This window comes from Rissa tridactyla, chromosome 1 (assembly GCF_028500815.1).
Source record: "Rissa tridactyla isolate bRisTri1 chromosome 1, bRisTri1.patW.cur.20221130, whole genome shotgun sequence".
NCBI lineage: Eukaryota > Metazoa > Chordata > Aves > Charadriiformes > Laridae > Rissa > Rissa tridactyla.
This window is the reverse complement of record NC_071466.1, coordinates 89,380,276-89,407,852: the sequence shown is the minus strand read 5'-3', so window position 1 is coordinate 89,407,852 and position 27,577 is coordinate 89,380,276. Positions and strand designations below refer to the sequence as shown.

The 27,577-nt window shown below is 42.6% G+C and overlaps 1 long non-coding RNA gene across 4 annotated transcripts in view; it reads left to right on the top strand.

The window, feature by feature from the left end:
- LOC128904007 (uncharacterized) overlaps positions 1-27,577 on the top strand; it is a 197,039-nt gene that overhangs the window by 22,277 nt on the left and 147,185 nt on the right. For all 4 annotated transcript variants that reach the window (XR_008464374.1, XR_008464356.1, XR_008464362.1 and 1 more), the window contains exon 2: positions 15,841-16,009. This is a non-coding gene — a long non-coding RNA (uncharacterized LOC128904007). The remainder of the gene's footprint in view (positions 1-15,840; positions 16,010-27,577) is intronic.

Below are 27,577 nucleotides of genomic sequence, written 5' to 3'. Positions count from 1 at the left end.
AAGATCATGTTTGACTGCTGGAACATTTACTTTTCCCAGCGAAGCATTTATTTGCTTTTCATTATTCTTAATAAATGGAGAAAGGACATATATGTGTGTTTTGCCTGCCTGTCTTTCCCACGAGGTGTTTATCTTTTATAAATAAACCAACAAAATCAACCAAAAGACAATGTCTTGACAGAGTGCCCCGATTGTGAGAAAACAAGTCAGCTAAGAGGTTTCCTGTAGGATTTTCAACACCAGGCAGTCCTGGAGAGGAGCAGCGGGCACTTTTCTTTGCTGAGCAGGATACAAGAATGCCCCAAGGCATCACAGGGAACAGCAGCGGTCCTGAGGGATCATCTACAGCAAAGGATCAGTCACACAGGGCTTGACGTCTGTCATGGTTTAACCCCAGCCAGCAACCAGAACCACTGTTGGCAGTTGTTTGCTCACTTCTCCCCCTCCCCAGTGGGATGGGGAGGAGAACTGGAAAAATAAGCAAAACTCGTGGGTTGAGATAAAGACAGTTTAATAGGCAGTGCAAAAGCCATGCACGCGAGTAAAGCAAAACAAGGAATTCATTATCTGCTTCCCATTGGCAGGCAGGTGTTCAGCCATCTCCAGGAAAGCAGGGCTCCATCACGTGTAATGGTTACTTGGGAAGACAAAAGCTGTAACTCCAAATGCCCTCCCCTTCCTCCTTCTTTCCACAGCTTTATATGCTGAGCATGATGTCATAAGGCATGGAATATCCCTTTGGTCAGTTGGTGTCAGCTGTCCCAGCGGTGTCCCCTTCCAACTTCTTGTGCACCCCCAAGCCCACTCGCTGGCGGGGTGGTGTGAGGAGCAGAAAAGACCCTGACTGCTTAGCAACAGCTAAAAATATCTCTGTATTATCTTATTAATTCTTATCATAGACCCAAAACATGGCACTATACCAGCTGCTAGTAAGAAAGTTAACTCTATCCCAGCCGAAACCAGGACAGTATCAAACTCAGCTTTCCTTTCTGGAGGCTGTGTCCTCATGCTGCTGTGGCAAGTGTGTCATCTCCTAGTTCTCACAACCTGAGAGGTAGGTAGTTAATTTTAAAATTGTTGATAGTTCCCGCACCTCTTTCTTAATTTTTGTCTTAAATCAACTGTCTCTACCTGCAGTTCTGTCCCATTGACAGTAGTTAAGCGGGGGGTGATGGTGGTGTGTGTGGACCAGATGAACTCCTTTCCAATCTAAATTAGTCTGTATTTTGGGAGAGAATACTAATACAGACTCATCAGGGGAGTAGCAGATTCATCTGTGCTGAGGGAGAAAGTGTGACGACAGCGCTGGAAGGCAGTTCTGGGTTGATGATGGGAGCCTTGTGGAGTAGAAAATGGAGACTTGAAACCTACCCGAGGATACCTACAAAGCATTAACAGCCACTAGGCTGTTGGTGTGGATCAGTGTAGCCAAAGTATTTCTTGCTATGGGAATTCTTTCCTACTCCTTCAGGCTAATGATATAATGGTGTTTTCACTGGAGACAAGACAGGAATGTTTTTTCCTTGAAGACAGTGATTGGCTCCAGACTTCTCCAAGTGATGCTCGCTGGAGAAAACAGCAACTCTTTATGTATTACTGCTGAACTGTTTCATGCTGCAGCTCTGTGACCCCTGTGAATGTTACTCATTTTCACTGTGATTGCAACCCCCCATGCTGCAACGCGTTCTCCCGCACACGTGTATCTGTGTCTGAAGCAGCCACTGTGACTCACATAGAGGGTGGCTTTTGGAACCTTTACTGATTGAGAAGCGGTGAAGGTTTTGAACGAACTGAAAGATGAGGTGAGGAAGTTTCATTTTGCACTGAGACCTCTGTTCCATTGCTGTGACCTTTGCATGCCTGGGGTTCCGGCCATCCAGACAGTGGCCCGTTTAAATTTTTTTTGGCCCAGCAGTTTAAGTTGTAATAGTTTCAGGAGTTTAACCCATGGTTTTTTATGCTTGCTCTGAGAGGGCTAAGTGTTTTGCAGACCTCCAGAAAATGTACGTATGGACTTGCAGATCTGGGGTAGACTCAGGAAGAATGCTGAGCAGCATAGAAATGTGGGAAGCCAGAAATAGTTCAGACACACTTTTATGGTTTGTCTGAGTGTCCCCTATGGGATGGGATCTGAGGGTTTTCTAGGCTTACGCAGACATTGTTTTGATACTAAAGCACAGAAGGGCTGGGTCTGCTGCGTGTGGCTATACTAGCTGTGCCAGGGCCTATAGGCACTGGCTTTTAAACCCTTCCATGAATAAATACTCTTGGAGGTTTTTCTGCAGTCCTGCAGGAGGGACTTACTACTCCTGTAACCTTTATCTCTCTTCCTGGAGGGAATTGTGTGCAGTATCCAGTGTAATGCTCTGTCATCAGGATTACATGCTGATATTGCTTTGATAGCTTTCTCTCTCTTTTTTTTTTTTTTTCTTTTTTAGCGTATGGAAGCTACAGCTTTTAGCAGTTGATGTGTCCATCTTGTCCGCTGATTTACCACTTTGTCTATCTTCCCCCCTCACCACCCAGTTTCTGCAGCGTGGGGAGGCTAAGCCCTTCCAGAGCAGACAAGTCACAACAAAAGCTTAGTTAGGCAGGGGGTTGTAAGTGGCATCTAGATGCTTTCTGCTGGTGTTTTTGAAGGTGTTTCCTCTGTGCTTCTGGGAAGGCTGGATGCCTCGCTGGCAGGGTTTTTCCCACAGAGGAGTGAGGGGAGGTGGGGCAGGGACAGAGGAGTGCTGCACTGCAGCTCTCTTTCCAAGCCAGGCAGAAGGTTTTAGTACCTGTGGAGTAGTGAACAAGACCGAGCAGCACATAATTTTTCCTGTAATTCATTCATATGCAGGCTGTGGAGAGGCAGAGTTGTGTCTCTCAGGGATGTGCTGTGAACAAGCCACAGTAGGACCTGTGCAGTTTCACTAGTAATGAAGTCGATGTCAGAAGCATCTCTGTCTTTCCCTGGGCTCAGATAAGTCATGGGGTAATAAAACAAATTCCTCTCAGTCCTTTTCCCCAGATAGCACACAGCTATGGGCAGTGATTGCTTTGTGTCCCACACCTCTCATCCTGGATACTTTTCATTTCATACACCTGGTTACACCTGAGTCTCTTCCCTTTTTCTTCACTGCTCCTCCATGAAGTTCAAAGGCCCGGTCTCTTTTTCTGTGGCAGGAAGGAAAGCCCTACTGTCCCACAGACCCACTTGCTCATGGCTTTGACAGGCTGGGTGCAGAGGAGTTGGAAGGAGCTGCTCTCATTCCCTCTTCATCATCCTCTTTCAGCTGATGGGAAAAGTCCGCGTGCTCCTCCTTGGGAGAATCATGCAGGTGCTTCAGCAAGCTCCACAATACGTACTAGAGATATCTTCCTAACACTGTGTCGGTTGCTGGCAGGAGACCTCCCTGATCAGCAGTGTCAAATAGAAATATGTAAATCCATCTTCAGCAATGCGCAACTAGGCATCATGGCAGCACAGTCAGTAGGTAAACTGTGCTTATTTGTGAATTATATCAAGGAATGATTAGTTGGAGGGTTGACTCTGAGACTGAAGTGTATCTTTTTAGGAATCTGGGTAATGTAAATGAGACAAGGGACTAGAGGAGGAAGGCAGGAGTGGTTTCCTTCTGCGGAGAGATCAGCACCCTTGAGCAGAGCTGGGAAATCTCTGCTGGTGTTACTAAGTTCTCTTATAATGCTAGCTCATACACCAACCATGCTCTCAGCAGTTCAAGCTGGTCATTCATTTTTTGTTAGACTAACTTAATGCTCTTGGGATCTGATTCTAGAAAATACAGAGCACTTATGGCCATAACTACAGTGCATAAAGTTTTTATTGTCAGCTCAATAGCAGAGAGAATGCTAAGTAGTTTCAAAAAATGAGGTGGGTGGTATCTCAACTGGCTTATCCATAATCAGGGGAAACTTTTGACCTTACATGTCCTGTGCTGTGTATGTAGACTATGATAATCCTATTTTGCCTGGAGTGTTCTTACTGCTGCAATGAGCTCTGTTGGAAAGGATAAGGGCACTATTAGTATTGCATTCACTGTAAAGGGATGTGGCAAATGGGAAACTGATCATTATGTGAGATGGCAAGCACTAGATACTAACTTGTGCAGTGGATCAGGAAAGAAACTAGAAAATGCAGCATATACTTAACACGAAAATTGAATTTTCACAGGTGTGCCATTATTCCCTGTCATGATCTTACAGTGTAATGTCTTTTACAATTACAGTTTTATAAAACGTGTGTGGAAGTATGTCTCAGAAAGAAATTTTATGTGGGGGAAAAAAGGAAATACTGGAAATAAGTTTGCAGTCTTTTCCATATCGCAATAGCCTTTGGCTGCGATCTTCGCATTGATCAGGGTAGAGAAAAGAGGAATCTTATCTGTGGGTTTGTGGTCCCACCTGCCTTGAGTTCTTCTCAGTTTGTCCTCAGCATGAAAGACTGAAGAAGCAAAGGTCATTCACCTTCAATTGTTGCAAGAAAAAACCCTGTAATTGTTAAACTCATTGTGTCTTGGTTTGCGGTGCAGTCTTAAAGTGAAAACTATTGTAAATATAAAGGTATGTCTTCATACAAGTAAGGAGTTTTTCTTGTAATTGGTGTATGTTGTGGTTTAACCCAACTGGCAAACCAGGACCACGCAGTCATTCACTCACTCTCCCCTGGTGGGATGAGGGAGAGAATCAGAAGAGTAAAAGCAAGGAAACTCATGGGTTGAGATAAAGACAGTTTAATAAGTAAAGCAAAAGCTGTGCACGTAAGCAAAACAAAACAAGGAATTCATTCACTGCTTCCCATCGTTCAGCCATCTCCAGGAAAGCAGGGCTCCATCACGCGTAATGGTTACTTGGGAAGACAAAAGCTGTAACTCCAACTGTCCTCCCCTTCCTTCTTCTTCCCAAAGCTTTATGTGCTGAGCATGATGTCACATGGCATGGAATATCCCTTTGGTCAGTTGGTATGAGCTGTCCCAACGGTGTCCCCTTCCAACTTCTTGTGCACCCCCAACCTACTCGCTGGTGGGGCAGTGTGAGGAGCAGAAAAGGCCTTGACTCTGTGTAAGCCCTGCTTAGCAGTAACTAAAATATCCCTGTGTTATCAACACTGTTTTCAGCACAAATCCAAACCATAGCCCCATACCAGCTACTGTGAAGAAAATTAACTCTATTCCCAGCCAAAACTATTAAATCAGTTAGTATGGCATGAAAATCACATGGGTTTTGCTGGAGTAGGGGAAGAGCAGAAGACTTCCCCTCTCAGATGTAGAGTATAAAATTGGGCTGAGCACTGGTAAGAGACCGGTCCCAGCAGTCAGGGAAGTGTCACCGTGCTGGCCTTGTCTGGTATGGTTTTATCAATGTATTGTCTGCTTTCTCTTCAGGGGTATTGAGCTGGTTTTCAACCACCATTTGGGACTGTGCCATTTCCTACACCAGGGCTTCTCACTGCCCGAGAACAGTGTAGCTTCTCCGTACCTCCCTGCAGTCATCTCTTTGGTTCATCCGAGAGTGAAGGACATGCTCCCAGTGGACTGGCTGCTGGGAAAACATGCCTCAGGGCTCTGTCATTGTGTAGGTGCAGACAAGTGGTGGGACATAACAATTTGACCCACCATAATGCTGTTCCTCAGTGCATGGTGCGCCACTTCCTCTCATGCTGGGCAGGGAAGACCAACACCTCCTTGCTGCGCAGCTCAGAGGGGGTTCCCAAGGACTAGAGCAGATCCTCACCTCTCTGGTGGATCTGGGGATCTTTGGCTGGGTCTCGTTGATAGCAGCAACCCAGTAGCCAAGCCAGATGATGTCCCATCACTGTGTGTCAGCCCCCCTTCCCTGGAGGAGTTTTGGTTGCTTCCTGGGCTCCAAAAGCTCACCAGCTCTCACAGACTTCTGTAAAAGACCACAAATCTCGTCTTTGGTTCAAAACTCAGTCTAAAACTAGACTTTGGACTTTAGACTTTAAAAGACTGAATGTTTTTTAAAAGTCTTGAAACTGAGGGCAGTGTGCGTCAGCTCTCCTCTTAGGAGTCATTTTGTAAAAAACTCATTCTTTGTTTGTTAAGTGTAAGGGGCGGAAAAGAAAATCAAAGTTTGATTTAACATTATCAGTACAGTAATACCTGTATTTTTAGCTGATGGTACTGGCTGTATTTTGCACAGTGGCCAAGATGGAAACAAAATCTGCAGGACACTTGATTTCTATGTGTTTTTTATTTGGATTTACATAATACCCTGAAATCAAAAAAGCAAACCTATTGGCTGAAATCAGTCTTGCTTGAATGTCGTATTGACCGTACTGTTAGTGATAATATTGAGTCATGCACAATTTTGGTCAGAATTTGGCAAAGATTGTACTGATTAGGCTTTTCTGTTCTCTTAAATATATCTCTCTATTGTTTGGAATTTGAGGAACAGAGAATGTTGTCTTCACTGAAATGAGTTTTTTAATAATTTGTCTGTGGAAGAAGTACTTTTTCTTTGAATTCAGACTTTTTAATCTATTGGTAATAAAAATGCAACTTTCCCTTGCCGATACTGTCTATGTGATATAGTATTACAGTGCTACCACCATCCTGTTCTGAATACTCTGGGGAAATTGTGACGTACTTGTTCAGAAGCCTGTGGGACTTGCAAATCTGTTTTCTGTTCTGCTGTGTTTTGTTTGTGTGTTTCCTCTTTTTAAATTAATGCTGAAGGTGGGATGTAAACCAAACTCCAAACCAGTTATAAAGCAGGAAATTCTTTTTTTCTAGCCAAAGCGCCCTCATCCAATGGGAATCTGAGACTTTTGGTCTGCTCTCATCCAGACACCTTTGAAGCATGGGTCAAAAATCTGCATTGAGGTATTGCTACCTCCTTTGACACAGTAAAGCATAGTTTTCAAGGTAGCCTAGATGTATATAATTTCTCATTTCTCACTGTCCCCTTGGCATTGCAGAACAGCCTTTTCTCTACTTCTGCTTGAAAAAAACCCAACATGTAATTTATTTGTATTTTCCGTTCCAGTTACACAGGCGTGTATCTATCTTCTACTTTGGGTCCAAGTTGTTTGCTTCCTGGATTGTTTTCTTTTTGCTGTCCTCCCAGGATTTCCTACAGAAGCAGAAGACTGGAAAACCCTCCAATCCAGAAAATCTTCTGTCTTCTTTTCTCTTGTTGAAGTAGGATTTTAATGAAAGGTCTTCAACACAATGAGCTTTTGGGCCACTTTCCAACAACATGAAAAAACTTTCTACTTCGGTCTTTCATATAGCCTCCTATTTACCCTCTGGCTACATTTCTCCCCAATTCTCCTCTGAAAAGCTAGGTTAAATTGTGTCTTAATACTTTTGAGTGAATTTCCAAGTCACGGAAGTCTTGCTGAAAGAACCTATTTTTTAATTTTAAATCCTTGGCTTGGCATTGCCAGATTACCATATGGAACAAGTTCTAATAACCAGCCAAGATATAAATAAATTCAGCAAGAACATTAAGAGCAAAAAAACAAAGAAATGCCTAATCTTCCAAACAGCCTGTCAGGCACCACTTTCATTCCAATAGGGAAAAGAAAAGTAGCTAGAGAGAACAAATGTCTGCAATTAAAATGACAGCTTTCAAACTTACGTATGTGAGGTGGACTCTGACGGAAGATGTTTCCCCCCGTGTCTCTGAAATTCTGTCCTGTGCTCTCCTGTCCTGGCTGTCCCACTGTTCATGGGACTGACTGTGCAAAAATTTAAGAAGCACTTTGCAAATTCAGCCTACTTGTTGGGTGGTGTCTCTTATGTTTTCTGTGCACTGGGCTGTGATTCCTCATTTCATACATCACTGACAAACTGCAGTGGCTCCGGAAAGCCACATCGTATCATAACTAAGCATGCATGCATATAGTGACAAATTTGCCATTGATGTTCAAAATTTTGGGAACATGGGCTTCGTATGGTTATATACACAGGTCTTCGTTTATTTTTGACTACCTTTCCAGAGCTGAAGAATGAACGATGCTTGATAGGACAGTCCAGCAACTAGCCTGTGTTATCTGTTTGTAATATGCAAGGATTTTGTTCAAAGTTAGCAGAACTAGAGATGGAAAGCCATCCTTGATTTAAAACCAAAACTGCAGACTTCTGCTACATCTTGACCCAATTCTAGCTGTATTGTTTGAAGGTCTGCATGAGCTGGCTGTATCTGTGCTACAGCAGTAACATGGAGAAAGGCTTTTCTTGTGCTCTTTTGAGCTGAAAGCAAGGATTACCCTGACTCTTCTGAGAATTTGTATGTGTGAGATTCCGCAGCAGAGTTACACCATCCTGCAAAACCTCTGAATGATCACTATTATGAAGCGGTTAAAAAACAGTTTGTGATTAATAGTGGTAGATAAGTTGCAGGGTCAGGCTTACCTGCTCTCTAGCGAGGCTGCTGCCAATGATTCTGTGGAAATGGTGAAGGCTGCCAAAAAATAACGCATGAATGAACAGTTCTGAGGCCCAGCAGATCTGTGGAGTTCACAGCAAAGCATCGATTTCTGTCCAGACGGTAGCAAGTTCAAAGTAGCCGGTTCCCATTTCCACATATCATGGCACACATCCCGAGGTTTTCAGGACTCTGGTGCTTCCAACGGGGCTTTTGTTAGAGTAAGTGTTTGTAATTTTCGTCATTTCTGGAAAAAAATATCTGTATTGCTGGAAAGAAATCTAGCTGAAAGCAGGGCTCTGTTTCTTTCCCCCCACTAGGCTAATACAAAGCTGCTGGTGCTGCATATTCCTCTGAGTGGCCTCAGCACAACATCCTTGGAAATAAGAATGACTCATCTTGATGGGGGTCTTCCTGTTGGGATATTGGAAATAAACACAGTTACTGCAGGGGACTTAGAGTACAGTAATTTGGATGATGAAACTTGAGGCATTGCTGGGCGAGGAGAGGCTGCAATCAGGAAGCTGTCAGAGGCGGCAGAGAAGCCCTGGGGGAAGAGAGGACCAGAGTAATACGATATGTCCAGAATGTTTTGCCGTTAACTTAAAATATTGTGGAAATAGAATATTGGCTCTCGGTTAAATCACACAGAGACTTGGAAAAGGACTTTGAGAAACACGCAGGCATTGTGCAGGATTGCTGCAACAGCTATGCCAAATGCTGCAGTTTAGGGAAGGTCCGTGACAGCCCTACAGCAGTAAGCACCCCACATAGCTCACTCTGCCCTCTGTGTGTGTGTGTACAATAGCTGTATGCTTCAGGTGCGGTTTAGAGCAAAGTTAACAGCAGGACTGCTCTGAACAGCCAGTCCTAACTTCTTGCATTAAAACCTCATCTCTTCCCTACATTGCCCTGGCTCTGTTGAGACAGAAGCGAATCCTTATGAATTTCCTTATGGAAATATGTTCATATATACCAGGTGGCACATGTGAAGCAGATCTGTGCTCATATAACATTCATTTATTATTTGTTTAGGGGTTTTAATTGGTCCATTCAGAGATGCTGCTCATATGAGATACTGAACATTCAGGATCATTAGATGAAAGGATGATATCAGATTTTTCTTTTTCCACACATTTTGCTGTTTTTTTTTTTTGTTTGTTTGTTTGTTTTTCCTTACACAGACCTATTGGTAACTTGGGGAAATTATGAATTTGCAAGAAAAATTTTTGATGACGAGAGGACTCCGTTACATGAAGCTCTCCTCTGTGCAGCTTGATGCTTTGTCCTGCCGGTTTGTCTTTCTTTCAGTTTTTGGAGCAGCTCCTGTTCCCCACTTTCCTGCCTAACTCTCTCTGCAGGCTCTGAGCTGCCTGGGGAAGGGGGGAGCATGTATGACAGTACAGATGGCAGTAGGCTATTCTGCATCATGAGAACAAGCTCTCAAACTTCATCTTGTGGGGAAAATCTTCACAGAAGATGCAAATATTCAACTGTTGGTTTTTTTTTCCAGCGTAGGAACATAAAATCCTGGAATGCTTTGTTGACTTCTAGATGTTGAACCATAAAAGAAATGGCACGATTCACACCCTGGGAAAATATTTCCTATCTACATCATAAAAGCACGCTCCCAAATCATGGCACTAGGCCTGCTGAATGCATGCAATAGCTGGAAGATTGGTATGTAAAATCAAATTAGATTTTTTATAGCAATCTTGGTCTATGACTACTAGTCTTGTCGTCCCATAATGATGTGCTAGAAGAAACTTAGGGCAGATGTATGTCATGGGGGTGCTGCTGTTTCCCAGCGGGATGCCTGTGTTCAGCCTGTTGTTCCACCTCATTGTCAGGCAGGACTTTGAGGAGTTGACCAGTGTCAAGGGGACTGAAAATCTGAAAGTGAAGAGAAAATGCTTAAGCTTCATAATTTATAAAACCAATATACAAGTTAGTGCCGATTCTGAAACAAACTTGTGCTGTAATGCTAGGACCTCGTCTGTCTGGGGGGAAGAGGAGTGCTGTGATGCAGTAAAACCCACAAAAATCAAGCTGAATTTCCAGTGTACTGTACGCCAGGACACAAGTGCTGCGTGTGCCGTTAATATATGCACAACATAATGAGTATTATTACTATCATTAATCATGTCCATTATAATTAATGTGGCCACAGTATGAGCCTATTGAAAAATAAGAGTTAAATAAAGAAAAGAATAGGGATCACATTGTCATTGTATCTTAACAAAGCCCAGTGCCGTGGAATTTTACTTATCCCACAACAGAAATAACCATGTCAGCCAGCAAGTGCGGTTACATGATCACAAAGTTAAATACTGCTCTATGCTTATATACTAATCACTGAATCACAGAATGACTGAGGAAACTCAGACTTAACTCATAAAAAGTTTTACAACTTGACAAAGAAAAGATATAAGTGATGCTTCCTAGTCCCCCAGTAATTTACTTAGCTAAGATTTTACGTATTTTTTAACTCATGTAAATACATGAGGATACATGTCTCACTCAGATCTGTTTGGGATTCTTGCTCTTTTCTCTGTAAATGATCCTGCATCACACTGTTATTAATATTGTATTATTACCACACAAGTTGGATGCGTATAATGCAGCATTATTTGTGGAGTCTTGTTTCTTAAATACTTTATAGGTGCTTCTGTTTGAAATCTACCTCACCATAATTTATGGTTTAGGCATTCAGCATTATCTTACAGCATGGAATTCAAATTTACGTTTGTCGGAAATTCTGAGGACAAAACCTTTGTAACAATGTGATTTCATATCACGTCTTTATTGATTGTGGGCATGATTTTTTTCATGGAAAAATCTTTGAGAGCTTGTATAACACAAGCTTCCTTTCTCTCTGGCATAATTAATTTTCTGGCAAGATGCGAAAGATGCATTTCATTTAGTGTGCTCAAAAATACTGCACTTTATGTTTTTGCATGCTAACCTTTTCCATTGCTGAAACTTGAAAAAGCTGCTGAGAAAGACACAAAACCCCCCCAAAAATTTATATTAAATATACTCCAAAGTAAATGAAAATTTGACCAATAATGTTCCATCCCAGTTCAAAGGCAAAACATTAGTTTAACTTCCTTTAGAGCAGTATTGAGAATTTGTTGTATTTTTGGTCACCATTTAAAGAAGGAACATTTTCGGTTGTCTTCTTCAAAGACGGGAAAAGAGAAATAGTGTTGTAGTATAGGATAAAATATTACTTCTCTCGGGTGTAGATACTATATAGGCCATTAAGAGAGAACACTGCACATGAAAAACCAACGGATCTGAAAAAAAAAAAAGGAGCATAACAGCAACATATCTCTGAGTCCCTTCCAATTCATTCATCTAGTGCAACTTTAAGATCAGTAGCACATTGGATAATTGGTATCGGCAAGTCAATGGCATTTCTGTGCCTACGTCTTCATGATTCTCTCAAACTATTGCATCCCAGGAGGGCTAGGGGAAGAACACAGGAAGGGGTTAAAATAACCAGGTTTTTGTATAAAATATTCATTTTCACTATCTAAAAGGAAGAAACAAATACAAATGAGGACTTAATTTCCTGTATTTTTATTGAAGCGACATGTAGCAGAGGACGTGATTTGAGATCTCTTGAACTGTGTCTTGAAATACCTTACCTCCAGGCGTCATGGGCTCTACCTGCCCAATTACTTTGTTCTCACAGTATAAGTCACTGAAATGAAGAAGCAGCATGGAACTTCTGGGATCTCAGGCTGTGAGCACCATTTACACACTGTGCCCATTTCATCACTATGACACTGGACAGGCTGGAAGCAGAAGTGTTGTGTTACCAGGATTTGTACGTTTTTAAGTTCTTAGTTTTTTTTACAAATCCTAATGACAATATGTACTGTAATTAATAATGTCTACAGACAAATTAAGACATTATGATATCTGCAGAAATAGTTATTGAGTTCACCAAGTATCTAGTATCTAGTTCCTAAGCAATAGGTTAGGCATAACTATTATTGTTTGCCAAAATCAAACGAGAAGCAGGAAAGTCTCCGAAATAACCAAGGTGAAATTGGTAGGGATAGTAACAAGGAACAGATGATTGTACTGCTGTTCCTATTGAAACTGGTCACAATACTCCTGATCCATGTCTGACAGAGGAGAAATTGGCCTCTGGGTCGGTTTATCTAGTGAACATAGAGGTGGATGTGATTTAAGTCCGTTGTGCAAATGTTGCCACAATGGAAAATCGTAAGTTACTTTATATACCTTCACCCTTATATAAAAAAATGAAAAGACCATTTAAATTTTTTTTTGGCATGTGTAAGACTTTCATGGTAACAAATCTAAGAATAATAAAAAAGAAATATATTTCCAACAACTTTGATATTATATCACCAGCTTGAGTGCAGTACCCCTGACTTGCATTAGTGTCATAATGCAAACACTGAAGTGTTCACTCACATTTTTCCAGTCCTATCTCTAAGTTATACAGAAAGAAGGGAAGAAACTATTAAATATTGAAAAGAAAAAAGGCTGCTAGTTTTAATCAAGAAGAAAAGTTATTTGTGAAACTGTAATTTTCCACTAGAGGTTTTTTAAATAAAAGAAATTGATCTGGAGTTCTAAATACATGAAGGTTTGAAGTGAAGCAGTACCAATAGTCTCATACAGTACTCAAACTTCTTTTCAATTTTCCCTCAAACTCTCAGTGTTTCCATACCATGCCTAATGGAAGGGGGAAGAGGAAAAAGGCAAAACCAAGACTTCTGAAAATTTCTGCTGTGTTTTTTTTGAGAGTCTCTCATCTCTCCTCAGAGTGGGTGGGATTCATTTTGGCAAACTTTACTACAGCCTGGAGGTGCCTACCTCTGAGCTATTCTAGGTTCCCTGTATGATCCGCAGAGAAAAGTAGACTCTTTTAAGGTGTGACTCATGTAATCTATTTCTAACACGTACTCTGAGATAAGATGTCCATATAGGAGCCAAGGGTGTCTGGCTCAGATGTATATGTCTACACTTGGCCAGATGAATCTTACCCAGTATGTCTATGCTGCAGACTGCCAAGAAACAAGATAAATTTAGCTGCATAGAGCTCAGTGCTGTCACAGCGGAGTTTTTAAAAGCTAGCTCAGGTATTTCTGACTGTACAATGTAGTTTTCCATAAGACAGTGTCCACCTGAGATATCAAGAGTGCCTCATGGTACTTACAACTCAGGTGTTTCAGGCCCTTCTTTTCCATGGGTGCCATCCATAGAATCATAGAATCATAGAATTGTTGAGGTTGGAAGGGACCTTTAAGATCATCGAGTCCAACCTTTAGCCTACCCTGACAAGAGCCACTTCTAAACCATGTCCCTAAGTGCCCCATCTACCCTTTTTTTAAACACCTCCAGGGATGGTGAATCCACCACCTCCCTGGGCAGCCTATTCCAATGTTTAATAACCCTTTCAGTGAAAAAATGTTTCCTAATATCTAATCTAAACCTCCCCTGACGTAACTTGAACCCGTTTCCCCTCGTCCTATCCCTAACAGGGCATCATGGTACATAACCGTCGGGCACTCAGGACACTCTGGAAACCAACCCATGGGCAGTGTGGGACTAAGGAAATTGGGCGATACCTACATAAGTCTAGTGAAGAAATATCCAGTAGGAGTTACGGGACTTCTGTACTGGTGAAACTGCTGCTGGGGCCTGAGTCCATTTGTGGTGCTGATATTTTAAACACCTCTGAAATCCTTCCAGCAGAATCAGAGGTCTGGACATGCTGCCTGTCAGTGGAAGTGAAGAAGCTCAATCTTTTTATTTTGCCAAAGAGAAGGTTAGCACATTACTTTATCGTGGTTTAAGAGTTGCTACACAGTGACATTTCTGATAGGGGATGACAATTCAATCTAGTGAACGAAGCGCGATGCTACTCAATCTCTAAAGTAAAACCAGATTAATTCAGGCAACAAAAAGAGCATATTTTTTCACAGCAAGGATAAATAACTGCTGGAATAACTTTATCTAGGAGTTTTATATACTCTTCTTTTCCTTGAAAATCCTTTTTAATCTAGATATGATACAGCACAATGAAGTCTTATTACTTTAATGAGGAATTAAACAGTGAAATGTTATGATCTGTGAAGTGAGACTCTGAAGACATCCCTTCCAGCCTAAAAAGCCATTTAATGGGCCAAACACAGCATCAGATCCCAACGTCTTACAGTCTTGGGAAATCTGCATTTCAGAAAGGGCTGTGCAGCCTTTCCCATTTCCAGTACAATCACTGTCAATCACCTGGTCCTATCTTCCTCACATTCTGTTCCGTTAATAAGGTCTTTGATCTGAAAATGTGCTCAGTGAACTAGCTGTCTGTGAGCTGGACTCGTTATATAGAAACGTAGATAAGGGAGCTGTAGAAGCAGAGTGTGCTGGAGCTGAAGGTCGTGACTGCGAGGTATGTCCCAGGGAGGTTCCTATGTCCTAGGCTTAGGTTTAAGGTATTTTACTTTTGCCACTAGTTCTCTGCTGGATTTTTTTCATTGTTATGTAGCGGAATACCTTTGGTAGGCCAAATACAAATCTCCCATTTAATTTTGACAGAAGGAAGTGAATACCTCCCTTTAACTCCGGGCAATGAATATAGATCCCTGTGTTAGCAATCTAGTCTGTCTTCACTTCTCATAGTGGAAGAAACCTGAATTCTTGCTTTGCACCACTCTCTGGAGGATGCTCTGTTGATAGCTAAAATTGTAGGATATGAATCTGCCAAAACTTTGTTATTAAATGATAGGTACATCCCTCTCCTCCCCCTCCTCCCCCCTGCCCTTCCCAAAGCTTACCTCTGTATCTTCACTGCCAGTGCTAATGTGAATTTGTCTCTCTTTCCCCCTCCTTCCTCAGACTTTATCAAGGCTGAGTAAGATCTTGGCCACACCTGAATTTCTCATCCCATCAGCTGAATATGTTTCTCCTTTGAATATTTTTGGCTCAGGCAAAACTACAATGTTTCTGTTAAAAAGCATAGAATTGCAATTCCATACGCTCTGCTTTGTTTTGTAGATGTTCCCGTTCGGGGTATGTTCTCCTCCTTTCTCTGGTCAAAGCATGCAGGGCCCACAGCTGAGATGAACTGCAAAAGATTCCTATAATGTGTTCCCCTACCTTTACCAAGAGGCTAAAAAATGGAATACATCTTGGAGGATGTCTTGCAGCCAGAGTGCAGAGCCCCTAGAGAAACGTGGAAGCACTGATCGTATGAACTAGTTTCTGAAGCTGAAATTTATTTTAGAGTGGAAACATCTTTTGGTTTTTGCACAATTGGATTTTGTACTCTGTAATTAAATAAAAGCAGCTTCAAAGGAAGCAGAAACAGCTTAAAGAAATGATACATTTTATAGAAGAAAAAAACCTGTCATAGTTAAGATTTAAAATTTTTCACTGATCCCATCCATTTCTCTTTGACAGAATGGCGATATCAGTCATCCAACGCTGTGGCAGCACTCTGATCTGCACGATTGAGAGGTTTTGAAAAACATCTCATCTAGAAAGCAGACCTTTTGCATAAAGGCTTTCAGATGACACCACATCTTACAGCTGTGTCTTCCGGAAGAACTGCTTTCGCATGGGAGTGAAGGTACTGCTCTTCCCCTTCCCCTTCCTCTTCCCTTCCAGGCCCACTCCCTCTGCGTGTTCCTGATTGTCTTGATCTGGTCTGGTCTATCATACCTCCTGGCTGCTTGAGGGCAAGCCAAGGTTTCAGTTCACTTCCTGCCTGCTTCTACTCAGGAGCGAGGAGGCAGATAAATTCTAACTAAGGTCCTTTTCTTGTAGTTTCTGTTCCTAGGGGTCCTCTTTTTCCTTGCCAAAATGCCTTTTGCTCTACCTCTCCCAGCCAAAACATTCATGAAATGTGCATGACCCCTCACAATACTCTTAGTCATTGCTGTCAGCTTTGAAAAAAACAGCGATGCTGATAACTGAAATCTGCTGTGATGGTGCTTTGGTATGAATAACAATAGGGCTTGGGCTTTGGAGTGGTTTTCTAATAGAGAAGGGCTTACATTTCTACACTTCATGAGTATAATATTGACAAATCATATAAAATAATGATGTGTAATTGAGAATAAAATCAGGAGATGTCACGTGTTCCTTTTATAATCATATATAGGAATTTCATAGGGGATATGCATGAAGTAAGAGGATAGAGTTAAGGTGTCCGCTGTTATAAGAAAGCAGTTAAACTTCTCAGAGTCTGTAGGTTTTAAACTCTTGAATTAAATATGTTCTGTACATTTTACACTGTACTAAAAAAAGTGTAATGGCTACACATTAGCTTTGGAGAGTGATGCAAATGACACCATTAAATGCCATCTTTGCATTTAGATTTGTAACTGTTTGTAACTATTTCTTCATATATCAGAACATAAGTGCATTTTACTCCTGCTTGCTGTAGAGAACCAGTTCAAATTTAGGAGAGGAACTTAGCTTGTCTGTTTAGCTTGCATATTATTAGCAAACATCGCTAGTGACATGGGAGTCATCTACCCTAAGTTTGATGTCTAAGCCCAAGTCAGTCCCCTTAGGCTCCATTTGTAGGCAATGAAGTGAATAGACAACTCCAGAAGGTAATGCCTCTCATGCTAAGTCAGCTCAGATAAGGGAGATTAATTTAGTGGGAGGTGTCCCTGCCCAGGGCAGGGGGGTTGGAACTAAGTGATCTTTAAAGTCCCTTCCAACCTGAACCATTCTGTGATTCTGTGATTCTGTAATTGCACTTTACAGGTGTTTTTTTCAGTTATCAGCTAGAAAAAAAGGACTAGCTTAGGCTTAGATCGATCTTTGTTTCTTTATTTGTCTTTGTTTGGCACCTCAAGTAAAGAGGATAAACCCATATTTTGTCATGGATCAATGGAACAGCTTTCAGGTCATGTTAACTTTTATAGGATGACGTTAATTTTTATCACTGAGACTCTTTGTGGTAATATGCTTGTTTTGCAAAAGTTCAGGGAAGGGAAAGAAAAGGAGCAAAACCTTGAAGTGACCTAATGTAGGGTTTCCCGGTTTGTTTGGATATTCCTCACAGTAGCAGTAGCAGCCCTTTAGATACAGAAGAGGGTTCAGCGGTGGGTCATCAGGATGCTCAGGGGCCAAAAGCACCTGAACTACAGTGAGAGGCTAAGGGAGTCAGTGAAGAAGTCGAAGGGCAGGTATAGTATATAGGAGTGTATACCTACTTAAAGAACAGTTACAGAGATTACAGCGCCAAAGTCGTCTTGTGTAGACAAATAATATGTCAAGGGATAAATGGCCATGCTGAGGCTTGGAGGGCTCAAACTAGATGTGAGGGAAAGCTGTGTCAATGGCAGGGTGGTGCAGCACTGGGACAGGTTTCCCAGAGCGGTGGTGCACTCTCTGTCCTTTGGGGTGCTCAAAACTGAGCTAGACAAAGCCATGGCAGAGCTGGTGCTGTCAGCACTCCTTCTTTGGGCAGGAGACTGGTCTGGGTGACCACCAGAGGTGCCTTCTGAATAGCATCCCTGTAATTTTCTTTCCTTTACTCTAAGGAAACCAATCTCTTCCTACACAGCTCTACGCTCAAAGTCTGGACCCTGACCCTGGTCACCTGTTCCCAACCGTGCTGTGCTTTTAACCCGGTGAACTGCAGGCAGGTGGCTGCAGGAGGTCCTGCCGAAGTGTCTGTGCAATATGGGGGTACACTGCTACTGTTCCCAGCTCACAGACCGCTTAAAAATTGCTCCTACTAACAGTATATCATTCCATTTAGGGCACTGTCCTGTGACACCTGGGTTCAAATCTCTGCCATGCTCAATAGCAGTGAGCGGCCTAAAATTAAATTACCTGTGTGTAATGTCAGTGCGTTTTAACAACTGGACTATTGTCTTTTCCAGGGTAAAGTCAGAAACAAACAGACCTTCTGAGGCTCTCTGTTGTCCTCAGCTGGGAATCTGGTGTACAGGATGAGAACAGCTAATGCTTTCTTAGCTCTAGATGCAAACTGTGATTGCACAATCTTAATTTCCTGTTGGGATTCTGGAACTAGACAGTACCCTTTTAAAAAATAAGCTGTTTTGTAAGCCTAGTCATTTTGAAACAGCAACTTGGAGAATTTTTGTGGAAAATTAGTGAAAATTGAGAAATGTGGAACTGGAGAGCGCTATTTTAGCATTGCTCTTCAGCATGAAAGAGCACCTTAAAATCTTCCATAGCTTGCATTAAGTCGTCTTGAAATTTTCTTCTGTGTCATTAATCCCAACCTATTTTAGATGATATAAACAAATGCCACTTCTTTTGAATGTTATCACTTTAATCCCTCTTCACCTTGAATTCACTCCAGGAAATGATATTTTTTTCCTATTGAAAAGATTGTCAAATGAGCACAGCTTTTTGGTAGTAGAATCAAATTATTTATTTATTTTATTATATTAGTGGTATCATCTTTCTCAATTTCCAGGCTAAGCATAGTACAATATATATTTTTAAATATCAACTTATTACAGCTTGAAGCCTTGAAGAACTTTACTAAAAGAACCCTTGAGTCTTTCTCTTCGATGCGCCATCAACCTCGTACACTGTTCTGGTTCTTTGCCCTCAGAAGTTATTTTATATTTGGTCAATTTTAAACTGCATTTTTTTATATTATTGATCTATCCAGTGACTCTATAACTTGCAGATCCCTAGCATTGTACTGTGGTACTGAACATTATGCCTTGTTTCCAGAAAATAAAACCAGTAAAAATTTATGTACCTTAAAGGCAACTAGGAATCTTGCATTGTCTCTGTGTGCTTAAAACACAAGAATACTGAAAGACTCGTCCTCTTCAATTCCTTTTTCTGGGCTTCATCAGTGCAGTCGCATAGTTATCTGTCTCTGTCACACATACTTTCTTATTTCACTTTGTAACAATCCCCTTTGTATGGGATCATTCAGGCTTCATAAAAAGACAAAAAGAAGCAGAGGTGAGACTTTTTTTCCCTTTGAAATGCATGGAAGGATGTACTGGAGGACAGTAAAGGGAGACAGAGGCCTCCCTGGATGACACCAGGCTAGGGGGGCGGTTGATAGGCTGGAGGACAGGGCTGCTCTTCAGAGGCACCCAGCAGGCTGGCCAAAATTGTGAAGTCCAGTACCGGGGATGGGATAATCCCATATGGCAGTACAGGCTGGGGCAGCTTTTCAGAAGAGGGCATGGGGTCCTCATGGACAGCACAGCAGTGTCCCTGGGGCCATGCAGGCCACCACAAACTGGGAGGTATTAGTACAAGGTTCACGAGGCTTCATTTGGAATCCTGTGCCCATCGGTGCTCAAAAACAGCTGGAGTTATGTTCTGGATAGCTCTATAAACTCCATGCTTTAACACAGCAGCATGGATATGATCAATACCTGTTACATGTGTAGAATGGCACCTTCTGGGACATGCTCATAAGCCACAGAAATCCTCAGTGGTCATTATAGAAGAATAGAAGAATAGAAGAGCAGGCAAGAAAACAAGCTATGAAAGTTGAGCAGACAGGGTAACTCGTGGTGTCTAAAGCAGATTTTTGTGAGCAGTCTGACTCCTACATCTCACAGATGTAAGGGGTGATGTAGTCCAGAGTTTTCTTTTAAAAGGGAAGGGAATACTGGAGACATGAAGTGCTAGCAGGCGGTGGAGATCTGTGGTTCAGATCAGGCTGATTTCCCCCAGAGGTCTTGATTTTTCTCTGTAAACTACAGATGGTGTGTAGGACAACAGCTTCTAAATGGGGTGCCACATCTATGTTTATAAAGCTAGGCAAGATGAATCTGGGTCAGTTCTGGGCTGAGTTTTGTCAGTGATATTGCAACCAGGATTAAAGCTCCAGAGAGTTTACATTTGCATTTCACTCTGTTCTCAACTGCACCCTTTTGGCACAGCCTGGATTTCAATCTGACTCACCACTACACTTTTAAATGTCAGTCCCCGACTTGTTAAATCACATCCCTAACTCTTAAGCAAGGAAACTAATTTATTTTAAATACTTAAGCTTCAAATTTAGTCTTTCCCTCCTCCTAAAACTGGAACACAGCAGTCCGAGAAAGACTAGGTTTGTACCAGCTGTTTGTGGCCAGTGCATAGTCTGTACCTGCTGAAGAGAACATCAGTAGCAGTAGCAAAGGTTATTCATCAAACACGCAAGATGAGGCCCGATTTGCATATGAAAATGTGCCGAGGAGGTGACTACAGCTACCTCAGCTATCAGCTGCATCAGAGGTTTGAAATCGCTGTTTCAGAGCCATATCCTCACTGGTCTGGCACACTCTGACAGAGCTGCAGTGAGGTCCTGTCTTGCTTGTCACTTGCTGCTGCTTTTTACTTTGTTCCGGGGTCATCTGTTCTGTCTCCCATGACATGGACAGTCAGCTAGTGCCAGGGCCACATAAGTGGTGGAAGATTATCCTTCTTAAGGGCTAATGTCTGCCAACACAGAGCTGCTGCTCAGCCAGCAGAACATGGGACATGGGAGATTTGGTGCCCCGGGCTCTTCCGAGTGCATTTGGTCTGCATCTGAGCTGCCTGCTGTCCTGGACACTGTCTGGGAGGGTGTTTGGCTTGACACACCTTACATCCTCTCAGTGTGGAAGAGCCACATTTTTGATGCACTACGAGTTGTAATCACTACTGCAAACAAAGGCAGACCAGCACCCCAGGTGTGTCTTGGCTGTGCTGTCCCATTCCTCCCTGCCTGCATAACAGAACTGTCCTTTCCTCCCCTACTTCTCTTTTAGAGTCAGCAGGGTTCAGATTTAAAAGAAATGGAGCAGCACCCCAGGGTGCTTGGTTTTAGCTGTACCCAGACTTGAGCAGGCACTCGCTGAACTGCAAGTTCTCATGGTCTTCACTGAAGTCTTTCAGAATTAGTTGGTTTTGTGTTTTTCTACCCCCTGCAGTTCTGATGCCTGGTGTGTTGTGCATGTCTAAGAATTCTAGCTTTTGTTGGAAAATGATTAACTACTACTGAACTGTGACAAAACTCTTGAAACCATGACCCAGCTACGTGTGTTATCTGCCGAACTGGAAGATGATGACACATCATTCATAAAATGTATTCTGTTTCTCTCAATATTTAAAAATAAAACACAGATTGTTCTGCATTGAACAGCTGAGACAAGAAACAACTTATTAAGTGCTGAAACAAGTGTTGTTCTCAAAGCAACAAGCCTGTCCAGATCCTCTTCTCATAGTGCAAAGGATTGTACTAGGCATGTGTACCGAGGGAAGGCTAGGCTTTTCTAGATCTGCTGTATGGGTTAGCGTCAATCACACAGGAAAACATGTCACAGCGTCTCTGTGACTCCCTGCTCCTCCATGCTGAGGCCTGTGGCACAACTGGTAGAAGCAGAGTTGACAGGGATGGTGGTATTTCGCACATGTGTGTGCTAGAGAGACTTGCAGCCGAGCACCCCCATGGGAATGGCGATCTTCAGGGAGCCCCACCTTGGGAATTGCATGTGTCATTCTTGGGGCATACTGGCAAGAATATTTTCTGAACAGATCAGGATGGAAAGCATAGCTGGTTCCTGGTGCGGAGTGGCTTTTCTCCCTCTTTTCCCACAAGTCCACCTGATGAAGTGGGGCAGGGAACTCTGAGGGCTGCCCAGGTTGGAAGGACTCCCTCTGGTCCCACCTGAGTGTCTCACTTGTACATTGAGATCAGTGTTGCCTGGCCAGCATCCTGGGGTTGTACGTGGCATATACAGAGAACTGAGGTGAGGTCTAAGTGAGGGTGACAGTGGGTGCTGTACAGTTGGCCACACAGCGGCCGGTCCTGACTCAGTGCCTGAAGGTGTGCAGCGCGGACTTGGACAAGGTGCTCCTGCCTGCGACGCTCTGCAGGGAAGCCTTTAGGTCATGGTCTCCTGGCCAAGGAGCAGCATCGACTGTCGTGGGGCTTGGTGTGGCACAGCAGACCCAATTAAGAGTATGATTTTCCACATCCTGCAGGACTACAGCCTGGAGAACAGAAAACACCTGTCAAACTCCATTTTGTATTACATATTCATAACTTGTTAGAGCAGGTCCCGCTCTGTCACAGTAATGACCTTTGTGTGTTATACATCTATTGTTCTTTGCTGCACAAAGTCAGCACTGCCAGCTGCTATAGTCCCCAACGCAGCTGTAGCTGCAGGAGGTTTTGTTTTAGCCCCAAAAGTAAAGAAAGGCCTGACTGTTTAGCATAAAAGGATGTGTGTTTATTAGTGGCCTTGCTATGTAGTCTCAATAGCCATGGAATAGCACTGTAGGATCTATTCTGCCAGGAAGGGTTGCCACAAAGGCTACGTTTTTCCAAGAAGTGGAAGTCAGTTGAACATGCTTCTGTTGACTGAGGAAAGCCTTGTGCAAATGTCTGCTGCATTTTAGCAAAATTTACAGCCTCTAAAATAGCTAGCTTTCTGGAGCCTCAGAGGCTTAGAGTGGTAAATTCATTGGAACAACTGCTAATGAGTTAATTACAGTGGATTCATTAGTTAAAATTGCTGCCAGAAACTTGAATGTTGCAGATAACTCTGTCTACTGGCAAGTGGCTTATGCTGCTGGGCAGACCTTTGCCTGATTTATGACTCTCCTGCAATCAAATGGAGTTTTTGCCTGATTATCTGGCAATTCAGTTCTGGTTTTATCTTATTTATAAGAAATAACTTTGGTTCCGAAGAGACTTCACACGTGCTGCAAGTGTGCTGTGAACCACTATCACAAACAGCTATTCTGTGACTTGTCTGAAAGGTGCCTTCCTGCATGGCAGCTCTTCCTCTGAAATATAGACAGCTATCCATCACCCATGAAATCTGAGGCGTTGAGAGGCTTCCAAAGAAAATGCAGCTAATCCATATCCTCTGAGGGTCGTTTTTGTGAGAAATAACAAGGATTTTGCCAACAGAACTAAAATTTGTTGTGTAAATTGATAGTTGAACTCTTGTCTTTGTGGGCATCTACTGAAAACTACTTGATACTTAAAATAGATATTTAGAAGTGATCTTTCTTGGTGTTAAATAGAAAGTTACAGAGATTGCCCAGAAAATTTGAGCATTTACACTGATCCTTTTCTTACAAATAGCAAATGTACAATCAAACGTCCTAAAACCACCAAAAGCAATTCAGAGGTCAGGTTTCAACCCTGCCTCAAATATTTTTTCCCAGCAGAAATTGCAGCTGTGGTTGTTGAGCCCTTTTGAAGGCATCCTCAGGTTTCCCAAACTCCTCCAGTAAAGCCTCTAGCTCTTGTGCCAGGTTTTGTTTAAATACTTTCGATTAACTTTTTGATTAGGCTCAATGAATATCTTCTTTCCACCTTGGCTCAGCAAGAATAACATTTCAATTTCTCTCCTGTCCAGATAGGTGTCACTTGACCCGAGGGTTTAATTGTTATTCAAAGTCTTACAAGCTTTTTTATTAGGAGAAGGAATTGATAGGGAGTCTGCTTTTTCTTCACTACAAATCTGTTATTTCGAACACCTACAAAATCCCATTTCTCTGAACAGAGTAGGAGTCTAGTTTTGCTTATAGTTCCACACCTCTTTCCAGCCTGCGTTACAGCTGTAAAAGTTTCTCTCATGCTATACTTAAGATCACACTAATTAAATTTCCACTGCAGACATTTTGGTGGGCTTTCATTGCCTCTCTCCCATGCGTGTGCACAGGCATGTCTGCAGCCAGCACCTCTGAGCTGGTTATAGCGTCCAATTCCCGAGCAAACCTGTCTGTCCCACCTTCCTTCCAGCAGCTTCAGTTAGCTGTGTCTCGGTATAAGTATATAATTCGTATGCTGAGCTATTAAAATCCTTCTTGACTTTGACACTTTGCTGTTGCTTAGAGAAATACTTCAGGTAATGGTGAATCAGGGAGAAGTACACACTTGTCTTCAGAAGGCATTGAATTGTCCCAGTCCCAATGAATCATGGTTTCCTTGTGTGTTTAGTTATGCTTCTTCTATAATAGGCATTTTATTGTGATTTCCGTAGCAGACTTCAGAAAGCTATGTGATACTTGCTTGAAGTGCTTGAAACGTTTCAATCCCAAAGCTAAACTAAAAAGACTTGTAAAGCTAAACTAAATAGACTTGAGAAATTGTTCTACGAATTGCTTGTCTCTTAAACATGCAAAATAAAAAAAAAGGTCAACATTTAAGAGCAATAGTCTCTGCACAATGAGAATGGCTATAGAATGGCTTCCACACATGACTTCCATCTGAATAGTTTGCTTATGTAAAAGTTTGCCACTCTTATCTGAGAATGACAAAAGATTAGGTATAGGAATAAAAGAAAGCCCTCAGCATAGAGCCCCAGAATGTTTGAAAAAGTTCTCCTCCCCTAACCATCTTTTTGATGCTGCTTTTACACCCCCAGCTGGATGGCTGAGTAGTTTCCAACTTCTAGCAATGTTGGCCATTAAGGAGGAGAAACTTTCTTCCTCTCCTACATGTTATGTTTTTGTTGTGGCAACTAGTGACCAAAAGTGATGAGATGAACCTCATCCTGAAGGTAAGGCAAGTGTGTGCAGTGCAGTACAAGTTTCTCCTCTAGACTGGGTTTTCATGTGTTGTTTCCCATTTAAGAATGGTTTTCCCTATTAGATGCCTTCCTGAACTTAATCGAGTTTTCATCGAGGAATGAAAAGCTTTGCATTCTCTTTTGGTACATGGCACCTGGTGGGTTGTGCCCATGAGTGCTGAGGGAGCTGTCTGATGTCATTGTGAGGCTGCTCTTGTTTTTCTTTGAAAGGTCATGGCAAGCAGGGGAGGTTCCTGATGACTGGAAGAAAGCAAATGTCACCCCTATTTTCAAGAAAGGAGGTCCAAGAACTTCAGTCTGGTCACCAACCCCTTTATAGCGGGAAGGTGATGGAGCGAATAAACCTGGAAGCTATTTCCAAACATATTAAGAACAAGGTGATTGGGAATAGTCAGCATGGATTTATGAAATTTACAAATCCATGGGTGATCATGCCTGACCCATTTGATAGACATCTGTGATGATACCAAGGCCAGGCTGGATGGGGCTTTGAGCAGCCTGGTCTAGTGAGAGGTGTTCTTGCCCATGGCAGGGGGGTTGGAACGAGATGATCTTTAAGGTCCCTTCCAACCTGAACCATTCTATGATTCTATGATTCTGTGATGTGACTGGCTTGGTGGATGAGTGGAGAGCAATGGCTATAGTTTGACTCGAGCAAGAGCAATGGATATAGTTTGACTCGAGCAAGGCTTTTGATGCTGGCTCCCGTAACATCTTAACAGACAAAACTGGTGAAATATGGACTACGTAAATGGACAGTGATGTGGAATAAAAACTGCCTGAACTTCCAGGTTTGAAGGGTTGTGATCAGTGGCATGAGGCCCAGCTGGAGGCCAGTCACGAGGAGTATTACCACGGGTCAGTATTGTTTAACATCTTCTTTAATGACCTGGATGAGGGAGCAAAGTGCACATTCTACAAGTTTCCAGATTGATACAAAATGGAGAGGAGTGGCTGATATACCAGATGGGTGTACCACTATTTAGGGGGACATTGACAGGCTGGAGAAATAGGCCTAAAAGAATCTCCTACAATTTGGGAAAGGTAAATATTAAGTCCTGCAGCTGAGGAGGAATAACCCCTTGTACCAGTACAGGCTGGGGCAGACCAACTGGAAAGCAGCTGTGCAGAAAAATCTGGGCTTCTTGTGAACACAACTGAACATGAGTGAGCAATGTATCCTTGCAGCAAAGAAGGCCAACAGCACCTTGGGCTGCAGCAGGCAGGGTGTCACCAAGTTGAAGGAGGTGATCCTTCCCCTCCACTCAGCACTGGTGAGACACATGTGGAGCGCTGGGTCCAGCGCTGGGCTCCCCAGCACAAGAGAGACATGAATGTACTGGAGCAAGTCCAGTGAAGGGCCGTGAAGAAAATTAGGGGTCTGGAGCATCTGTCATATGAGGAGAGATTGAGAGAGCTGGGACTGTTCAGCCTGGAGAAGAGAAGACTCGGGGGGATCTTGTCCATTTGCGTAACTATCCGATTGGTTTGGGATGAGGGGGACTAAAGACAACAGAGCCAGACTCTGGTGCCCAATGGCAGGACAGGAGGCAATGGGTTGGCACAATTTGAAATACAGGAAATTCCACTTAAAATTTACTCTAAGGCTGATCAAACGCTGGCATAGGTTGCCCAGAGAGGTTGTGAAGTCTCCGTCCTTGGACATACTCAAAATGCAACTGGACATGGCCCTGGGCAACCTGCTCTCACTGACCCTGCTCTGAGCAGGGGGTTGGCCTAGGTGATCTCCAGAGCTGCCTTCCTGCCTCGGCTGGTATGTGATTCTGTGATAAAATAGTAAGTTTTGGTTTGTTTTGTTTTGTTCCTTTGCAAAAATGGTGCTGCAGCCCAAGTGTCTATACCAGTGAGGGTTCATCTGCGGTTGATGTTTTTGACATTTTGTAGTTCAGTCCAGCAGCTGCAATATCCACACTCACGTTGAACTGACAAGATTGAAAGGTATGTGCTTACTGAGAAGGTCGTTTTGGGTATCTTTTCAGTTGTGTCATAAAAATAAAGCTAATCCCTAACTAGGGTATCTTAGCTTCAACTTTGTGTATGTGTTTGTGTTTTTTTCCCCATTCCCTGTCTGTGTTTTTCTGTCAAAAGCCAGTTTGTGAACTCAAGAGAAATGTATGCGATTGGCTTGGCTGAGCTATTCTGATTGATCATTTTGGAAAAACACTGGGGCTGTCTGCCGCTGTCCCATTATCAATGCATTAGGATGTCCTGGCAATAATAAAGCAAACTACATTTGCACACTTGCTAATAGTTCTTCCACAGGCAGTGTTGCTATTTTCTTGATAAATGCCAATAAATTATCAGGACGGCAACCGTTATGTCATTTACTTGCAGTTGATCAGTAGTGCTCTTATATAAAGCTTTGGTGGAAGCAGCAAGGAAGCGGCATGTTGTTTATCATAGGAAGTACCATCCTTGACGTTCCATTGCCATAGCCGTGGCTGCCTCCCTGCAGTCAGTGATGCACTGTTCATCGGCTCAGTCCCAGAGTTGCACTCACTGCTAATTCAGCTCCACTATCATCACAAGTATTATTTTTTGAGATAATATTATGAGACAGTGTCTGTAGCAGGAGCTATAAAAGTGTTAAGGAAGGAAAGAGGAAGATGATTTATTGGCTTAAGCTTGGGGCT